Below are 9,838 nucleotides of genomic sequence, written 5' to 3' on the forward strand. Positions count from 1 at the left end.
CTCTTCTGGAGTGTCTGAAGACAGCTACAGTGTACTTACATATAGTAAATAAATAAATCTTAAAAGGGATGGAGGGGGTCATGAAGTCAAACCCCTAGTGAGGTACTATTGACAACGGAAGGCTGCATCTTCATGGATGTTCCTCCAGTAGCCTGCTCTATAGAGGGGGTTTCCAGGCCAGCCCTCAGAAGAAAGAAACAAGAGGAGAAAGAAAAAAAAAGGAGAAGGAAAAAAATCTTAAAGGAAAAGCCCTCTATAATTCTTGTCAAAATAACCCCCTCACTGTGTATAGATGGGGATTCGGGGGCAGCATCCAATCCATGTATGCACTGGCAGAACCCCTCACTGTATGTAGATGTGAGGCTATGAAGGACATCCAATCCATGCATGCACTGGCAGCAATAATTGGACTCAGTATGTTTAAAAACAGAACACATGAATTTGAGCAGGAAATATGAGAGAGAGCATGTGGTAGACATTATCAAAACCTTGATATTATATGCATGGACAAAATTCTCAAACAGCTACAAATGTATATATTCTTGAATAAAGAAAACTTAAGTGCAATATGATAATCATGAAATATAAATGTCCAGGAAAAGAAAAAAATTTTTCATAACATTACCATCAAATGTTCAGTTCCATGACAAGACCATCTGAAGACTGTGCTAATGGGAGAATACATTAGTTCCACCCTTCGGTTAAGCTGTTTGGCAATCCACTATCAAAAGCCTAAAGAATGGTCATCACCTTTGGCCAAACAATCACATACCTAGGAATCTTGCCATTGGAAATGCAGTCATGCTGAATGATGACAGACTCCCTGTGAAACATTCTTGGTATGTCATAACAGTGATAGATTACCTAACATCAGGTTTGTCCCTGTTAGATGCCCACCACTAAGTAACATGGGACTACAAACAGAAATGTGGACAAAGGTCTATGAGGTGTTTGTTGTAATATTTTTATGACAGAGTGAATAAAAGCCAAATACCCAGCAAAAGGAAAAACTGGTGTTACATTCAAGTGATAAAAAAAAAAAAAAAAAAAAGGAAGTGGAGACTGACACCATGCTTTGTCCTGAATGTCATCTGAAAGATTTACATGGCCTCTCTGAGTACTAGCACCACAGCATAGCCAACAGGTGGCTTGAGCTTCTGTAGCATTCTTTCAATTCCCAAAGAAAATAAGCCTATCCTGGAGGTGGAAATCCCTGTCCCCAGGCCCCAGTCTTTCCAAGTCTAAGGGATTCCCTGAAGTTCTGACCTGACTGCAGCCTCAGAACCCCCTACCCTCCCTGCCCACACATAGCAAGGCTTTGTTCTGACAAGAATTGTAAGGAGGGTGGAAATAAATTGTATTTTGGAGATTTTTTTTCTTTTTCTGGAGACAGGGTCTCACTGGGTGGCCAGTAAAAGTGGGTTATAGTAATGTGCCCATAATCCCAGCACTGTGGCAGCAGAGACTGGAATCCCCAGGGATGGCAGATCTGCCAGTCTAGCTAAATTAGTCAGCTTTGGGGCCATGGAGAGACTCTGACTCAAAAAAAAAAAAAAGTGAAAAGCAATCGGGAAAGATGCTCAACATTGACCTCTAGCCTACACACACACACACACACACACACACACACACACACACATGTGGACAGCAGAGGAAGATCTGAGTCTGTGATGTCCTTGAGTAAACATGTGCTGTTGACATGGGCAGGGTCATGTCAAGGACTTCAGAGCCTCAGACTCGTAGAAAAATGGCAAAGCTTTCCTCTCCCAACCACCAGGGTGAATGAAGCTCAAAGGGAAATGGCAAAGTCTTCCTCTGGTCCACATGTGGATGTTGATAATGAGTGTCGAAAATGTCTACCACAGGGGGCTGGTGAGATGGCTCAGCAGGTAAGAGCGCTGACTGCTCTTCTGAAGGTCCTGAGTTCAAATCCCAGCAACCACATGGTGGCTCACAACCACCCGTAATGAGATCTGACGCCCTCTTCTGGTGCATCTGAAGACAGCTACAGTGTACTTACATATAATAAAAAAATTTGGGGCTGGAGCGAGCAGGGATTGAGCAAGCAGGGTTGACTGGAATAAGCAGAGGTTCTAAATCCAATTCCCAACAACCACATAAAGGTTCACAACCATCTATATAACTACAGTGTACTCATATACATGAAATAAATAAACAAACAAATAAATCTAAAACAAAAAAAGATATTCTCTCTACGATTCCCCTTTTAAAAGAAGAAAAAGAGGGCTGGTGAGATGGCTCAGCAGGTAAGAGCACCCGACTGTTCTTCCAAAGGTCCTGAGTTCAAATCCCAGCAACCACATGGTGGCTCACAACCATCTGTAACAAGATCTGGCGCCCTCTTCTGGAGTGTCTGAAGACAGCTACAGTGGACTTACATATAATAAATAAATAAAATCTTTAAAAAAAAGAAAAAGAAAATGTCTACCATAGACTCACACGGGTATTTATACCATAAACTCCGCCTCCTTGTTTATCTGCCAAATGTATACAGTAAAAATGCTGTGAGTCCTCGGGACTACAGTGTTGCGGGAAATATTTAAAAAATAGAACTGTCATGTTCCCACACTTGTGCCGCTGCCCTGGTGGCCTGGCTGGCCACGCACTGGTGGGTAATGACCCAACTGTTTTTACCTCCTGGAGACTGTGGCCCAGAGCTCCCAAAATGTTTCCATCCAGCTCGCTAAGTTCCCACTGGCGGGTCGTTACCACGCCTGCCCTGTGCTTCAAATCCCCCGATGCCTTTGTGGTGCCCATCAGGCAAACCCATGCTTGAGCCCAGATGAGCAGCCTGTGAAGGAAAACGCAACACAAACTTAGTTCAGAGACGACGGTAATTCAATCACGGGGCGCAGCCACTAAAATCCTAACTTGTAAGCCTTATTAAATCCAAGCCCTCTGGTGGCGAATCCTGACGGATCTGCTACTGAAACCAGGAGGCACTCATAGCTACATCTTGTCCTCACGCTATCCCCGTCCAAAAAGACCTAACTCTCTCCTGCTTCCTCTCTTCCTTCATCCAATCCAGAAGTCCCTCCTACCTGCTCAGTGATTGGCTCCTTTATTCATTAGAGGAGTGGTTCATAATAAGTCACCTGAGTGACTCTCTCTTGTCCTCAACCCCTCTCAGGAGAGCAGAATTAGCATCAAAATACAAATAGCACCAGGCATATCTGCAACACTACAGTCTTTCCATCCGAGAGGCAACTTGACCCCAGGTCTTCTATGCATGTCTTTCTCTTATCCCCTCACTGCCCTCAATCAGGTCAAGTTCCTCCAGGAGGAGGACACAAGGTCACAGGAAGTAACACGCCTGAATAGGAAGCCAACTGGGGACCAGAACGTGGACACTGGCTACTGGAAATCTAAATAGATAGATAGATAGATAGATAGATAGATAGATAGATAGATAGATAGATAGATGCATAGATGCATAGATACATAGATAGATACTGTATTTATATATTAATATATTATTTATATATTGTTTATTTATATAATATATAATTTATTATTTCTATTTCATGTGCATTGGTGTTTTGCCTACATGTATGTCTATGTGAAGGTGTCAGATCCCCTGTAACTGGAGTTACAGGCAGTTGTGAACTGTCATATGGGTGCTGGTAATTGGACCTGGTTCTTCTGTAAGAGCAGACAATGCCCTCAGTCTCTGAGTTATCTTACCCACCCCAATACTAGGAATCTTAGAGGTCAGACAAAGGAACACTCCAGAGAGAATCATCCTTTTACAGGTAATAGAAAAAGTAAGGCAGGGAATAAATAAAACGGTGAAGAAAGACACAGATAAAGGGGTGCAATTCTAAGAATAGGCTATAAAACATTTGAACAAGTAGACTCCAGGGAGAGGCAGCTAAACTCTAGAAAAGGACAGTTATGTGGTAAGATTTTGGGAAGAAGTAAAATTTAGAGAGGCAGCTGTACATTAGTACATTAAGAGAATTTTGAAAACCTCAGAAGTACAGTGTAGGTGTTGCAGCTCTATTGGTCTTTGGCAATGTTTGGGAAGCATGCCCAGGGAAAGGGGCGGTGTCAGCTCCTTGCCAGCAGGTCCAGGGGAGAGGAGAGAGGTCCCTGTCCTACTGGGATCTCTCCATGGCTGACACTGAGCCAGGACTCTTGTCAAAGCAGGAACTCAACTCTATGGCATCAGCTTCTTGCTTATATAAGTTTGGAACATGGGGCTGGCAAGATGGCTCAGTGGGTAAGAACACTGACTGCTCTTCTGAAGGTCCTGAGTTCAAATCCCAGAAACCACATGGTGGCTCACAACCATCTGTAATGAGACCTGACATCCTCTTCTGGCACGTCTGAAGACATCTACAGTGTACTTAATGTATAATAATAGATAAAATCTTATATATATATATATATATATATATATATATATATATATGTTCGGAATATTAGAGAGGGGGGTTTTTGGTGGGGTAAGATGATGGAGGCAGGGAAGGGTGATGGATGGTATGGAGTGACTGACAGGGCCAATGGCAGAGCTCTACACCAGCAATGCCGCCGGGGCAGAGGCAGGACCAAACAGGTCTTCCTGAGTCACTCCAATAGGGAAGTGACTGACAGAGGTCTCAAAACTTGAGCCAGGCTCGGGTTGGTCTTCAAGGCCCAAACCAGGGCCAAAATGGGGCCCAACAGGGCAAGAGATTTGGCTGCATGAAGAATAAATAAATAATAGAAAAGCCTTTGAGGAACTGGATACACAACAGAAGGACCCAAGCATGTTCCCAATTTTGCTTTTGGTTTAATGTTAATTTTTGCTTTGATGTTACATTAGGGCACACACACACACACACACACACACACACACACACAGAGTGCACAGATGATGCAGCCTGCGAGGTGGGCCTCATCCTGAACCCCGGGAGCCAGGCAAGTACAGCAACAGTCTGTTTTTCACCACCATGGCTAAGGGGGTCTGGTTTGTCTGCCCCGGGGATGCTACAGTCAGCCTCCGCATCACACCTGGGACGGAGAAGACAGTCAAAAGCTGCAGAGCTGTGCACACATAGACAGAGGAGGCACATAACCAAGGGGGGGGGGGTTAGTCTTGGTGGCTTTAAATGCTTTGGGTCTAGTAATTGCATCCATCCACGCAGGTAAGACCTGTAAAGGGGTTGGGCCAATGCGTTTTCATACGGTGGCTTGGCCACTCCCATACTTGTTTACATCAGTGAGTTATTCTGTATGGGGGGGTTACTGCTGTAATCTCCTGCTGTCTCAGTGAGCTCCATCCAACTATTTGGGGTGGGCTACAGTGATGCAATTCAGACAGGATAACTGGGAAATAATGGGGCCTACCTGCGGATGCTTGTGCCCATAATAATAATATGGCCCAATTATGTCCCCATATCCTAAGAAAGAATACTGCTACCACTGGATCTTAAATGGACTTCCAGGCTCTTTACCTTTGGTTTCTGTTGGGCACAGTGGCTGCTATGGCCTTCTTCTTTATGGCCTAGTACCCAGCGCTGCAGTAAACCACTTCCAGACGAAGTGTGAAGATTCATCCTGAACATCCACGAAATAAGAGAGGGGAGATATGAAGAGCAGAGGGAGCGCTGAATGGATGAAGTCCCAAGTTAATGTGTCAAGTACCCCAGAGTCCCAGACCCTTTACCACAGGGTGAAACTCAGACCAAAATGACAAGGGCTTTCTCTAGTCCAGCTGTGAAAATGTCAACAGTATGCACAGAAGGTGTCCACCACAGCTTTTGCTCCTTGCCTCCATCTTTAGAGCCTGGAAACTGCTCCCCACAGAGATGGGTCCTACTGATAGTTCTGACTGGCTAAAAACTATTATTTTGATTTGTTATGCCCAAGTTGCAGAGACCCCCAAAGACTACCAGGGAGACAATTCCAATGCAAACACCTAAGAATGTTTATTATGAGCTCATGAGCAAGATCTCTCACCATCCCTGTAGCATTGAGTCAGAATGAAAGCCCTGAGTCTAGGGGTGCAAGGTATTTATTACAGGTACAGCAAGCTTGGGGACTTTCTATATGGGTCAGCAAGTTAGTATTTTAAAAAAACTGCATCTCTGGTGTAATCTGCAGGAAATGAACACAGGAGCAAAACCACCTGACAAACAGGATGACCAAGTTATCTATTCTCTACAGGATGTCTTCAGGTATCTCTATGTACCTTGACCCGGCTATTGTAGCCTGACTGGCTGTTGCTAGAATGGGGCGGCGGGGGAGGGGGGGTTGCTATGGGATGTTTACTCAAGTGGACTCTGTGGTTTTCTTCCTGGACTTGGAGTTTAGCCCCTGGTCTCACACAAAATGGAGTTTCTTCAAAAACAGGGTTGATTGGGTTTTACAGATCCATACCATAACCCCACCTCCTTGCTCAGCTATCTATAGTAACCCTGCCTCTCTGTTCAACTATATATAATGTGATGCTGAGCCTCTTGGGTGCTGAGGCATCTCCACCAGATAGCCCAGTCCGCCTGACTAAAGCTTTTTTTCTGTGTGTCTGCATGGTTCTTTATTTTCTGACCTTCCCAGTTAGGTCCCCACCCCCATGAGTCAAGAGCTATCTGTGCAAGGACGTGGAACACATACAAACCCTTTAAGGCTCGAGGCGTCTTTGATAGTCTGTGTATACACGGTGTGAGCTTTGAAGAACCATGATTTGTCTCAGTGGTTCTCAACCTTCCTAACACCAAGAACCTTGCATATAGTTCCTCAAGTTGTGGTATTCCCCCAGCCATAAAATTATCTTGTTGCTACGTCATAACTGTAATTTTGCCACTGTTATGAATCGTAATGTAAATATCTGATATGTAGGATATCTGATATGTGATCCCCAAAGGGGTCCTGCCCCACACGTTGAGAACTACTGATTTAGCCTGAGACTACATCCTTGGAGACTGACTATTCACTGGTCTCATGTTCCTGCTCCCACAACTCTTGTTTCTCAGAAACGGGGTCATAGTTCTTGTTTGTTTATTCGTTTTGAGATAGGTTCTATGTAGCTCTGGCTGGCCTAGAACTCACAAAGATTCACCTGTTTCTGCCTGCTGGGCTAAAAGCAGGCAGTGCTCTACCCAGCAGGCCCCATGGTTCTTTAACCAACTGTACACTGTCCTGTATACCACAAGTGGTTTATAAATTATTAAATACCATGCGGTTTAGTTTTTCATGGCTGTAAAGTATCTTCTACTGTCCAACATCCTCACACTGGATGGAAATTTAAACACGAAGCATGTTTTTTTTTGTGTGTGTGTGTGTGTGTCCTATCTTCTACCCTTTAAAATAACACCAACATGCAAGGTACTTGTGCTTCCAGATGCCAGAAGTTGACATCACATGTATTTTTCTATCATTCTCTAAGTCAACTTTTTGTTTGTTTGTTTGTTTGTTTTGTTTTGTTTTGAGACAGAGTTTCTTAGTATAGACTTGGCTGACCTGGAACTCACTCTGTAGACCAGGATGGCCTCCAACTCCCAGAAATCTGCCTGTCTCTGCCTCGCAAGTGCTGGGATTAAAGCCCACCGTGGACTGGCGTCTATCTTGATGTTTTGAGACAAGGTCTCTCACTGAACTTGAATCTCACCAGTTCAGCTAGACAGACAGAACGATCTTCGAGCTCCAGGGATTCTCCCGTCTCCGTCTCCCTAGCACTTCAGTCATGGGCACACGCCACCATGCCTGGCTTTTCACATGGGTGCTGGAGCTCTGAATTCAGGACCTATTGTTTGCAAACCATCTCTTACTGAATGAGCTTTCTTCCCAGTTTCAGTCACCTTTTAAAATAAATACTTATTTTTAGTTGTCTTAGTTAGGGTTTCTATTTCTGCACAAACATCATGACCAAGAAGCAAGTTGGGGAGGAAAGGGTTTATTTGGCTAACAGTTCCACATTGCTGTTCATCACTGAAAGAAGTCAGGACTGGAACTCAAGCAGGTCAGGGAGCAGGAGCTGATGCAGAGGCTATGGAGGGATGTTCTTTACTGGCTTGCTTCCACTGGCTTGCTCAGTCCGATCTCTTATAGAACTCAAGACTACCAGCCCAGAGATGATCCCACCCACAAGGGACCCTCCCCTCTTGATCACTAATTGAGAAAATGCCTTACAACTGGATCTCATGGAGGCACTTCCCCAACTGAAGCTCCTTTCTCTGTGATAACTCCAGCTGTGTCAAGTTGACACAAAGCTAGCCAGTACATTAGTTGTGTGCACATATGAGTGCAGCTGTATGTCTACATGAATACATGTGCCCTTGGTGACCAGAAGCACCAGGTTACACCTGGAGCTGGATTTACATGCTTTTAACTGCAGCGTTATCTCTCTAGCCTGCATCTACTTTTTTAAAAACTCTAATACTCCCAGGTAGTGGTGGTGTATGGCCTAATACCAGCACTCAGAGGGAAGAGGCAGGCAGACCTCTGCAGAGTGAGTTCCAGGGCATCCAGGGCTGCTACTGCCAAGGATCAGCCTTGGTTAGATAGGGGTTCTGATAGAAGAGGTGTCTGGGAGTAGCAAAACTGGAAGTTAAATGACTGGAAGTTAAATCAAGGGTCCAGCTAATGGTCTATGTTCTGCTAGAGACAACTTTCTCTTGCTATTTAAAAACTCTCTGAATAGCTCTTTTGCAGATCAAAATCCCACTTTTTAATTTACATATCAGTTCAGTTATTATCCCAGGTTCCCTTTTGACTATCTCACGAATCAGCATCCCTTGAGCCCAGCCCCTTGATTCTTAGAAAGAATCAGCAAACACAGACAATAAGCTAGCTGGGTGGGACCTTGCCCTGAAATTACCATTCCTGCCATGACCAAGCCTAGATCTAAACTCTCCCAGTCCCAGGTTGACCATGAACTCAAGAATCTCCCTGCTTTCGTAAGCATAAACAACAACAACAAAAAAATGAGCTGGGTGAGATCTTACCCTGTGATCACCATTTCCCAAATCTCTTTATCTCCTTCCTTTGTATCTTTATGACAAGCTGGCTCATAGTGCAGCTGCCTTTGTTCCTTTAGATCTGTGAAGCTCTTTAAACTACTCATTTTGCATTCTTATATTTTACATAGTTGAGAAATTATATATTTCTGAACTCATGTGTCCCACAGCCTTAAGGGCTGTCCTGAAGGTCATAGAATTCTATATTCTATCATTTGCTGAGACACAGACATCTTTGCCCCCCAGACTCTGATTATCATGGAGTCATTAGCCTTGGCAAAGAAGACATTCCTTGAAGGAGGAATGTGAAAATATGTACACTATTATAATAGGGGACTCTAAGGGCTTTTTCCAGTCTACACCCTCCTTACAGCTTTCTCCTCCTGCCTGGGGTCAAAGCTGGGTCGAATTCCATTCTCCACCTTCAGGATCACTCTTTTTTTTTTCCCTAAGATTTATTTATTTATTATATGTAAATGCACTGTAGCTGTCTTCAGACACACCAGAAGAGGGTGTCNGATCTCATTAAAGATGGTTGTGAGGCACCATGTGGTTACTAGAATTTGAACTCAGGACGTCTAGAAGAGTAGTCAGTGCTCTTAACCACTGAGCCATCTCTCCAGCCCCTACAGGGCTGAGTAAAAAATTCTCAGAATGGGGGCTGGTGAGATGGCTCAGTGGGTAAGAGCACCCAGTCTTTGCCTACAAAACTGGGTTAAAGGACTGTGCCAGCAAACTGGACTAACTGGTTTATATCTGATACTACATGTAAGAAATATAAATATTTATTGAAAGTCCATTTTGTCTAAATTTCTAAAATAACGAGCCTTAATATAGAATTTGCATAAAAATATAATAGGCAAAGGCAATAGTATTGA

The sequence above is a fragment of the Mus pahari genome, chromosome 12 (genome assembly GCF_900095145.1).
Source record: "Mus pahari chromosome 12, PAHARI_EIJ_v1.1, whole genome shotgun sequence".
In the NCBI taxonomy this organism is placed as follows: domain Eukaryota; kingdom Metazoa; phylum Chordata; class Mammalia; order Rodentia; family Muridae; genus Mus; species Mus pahari.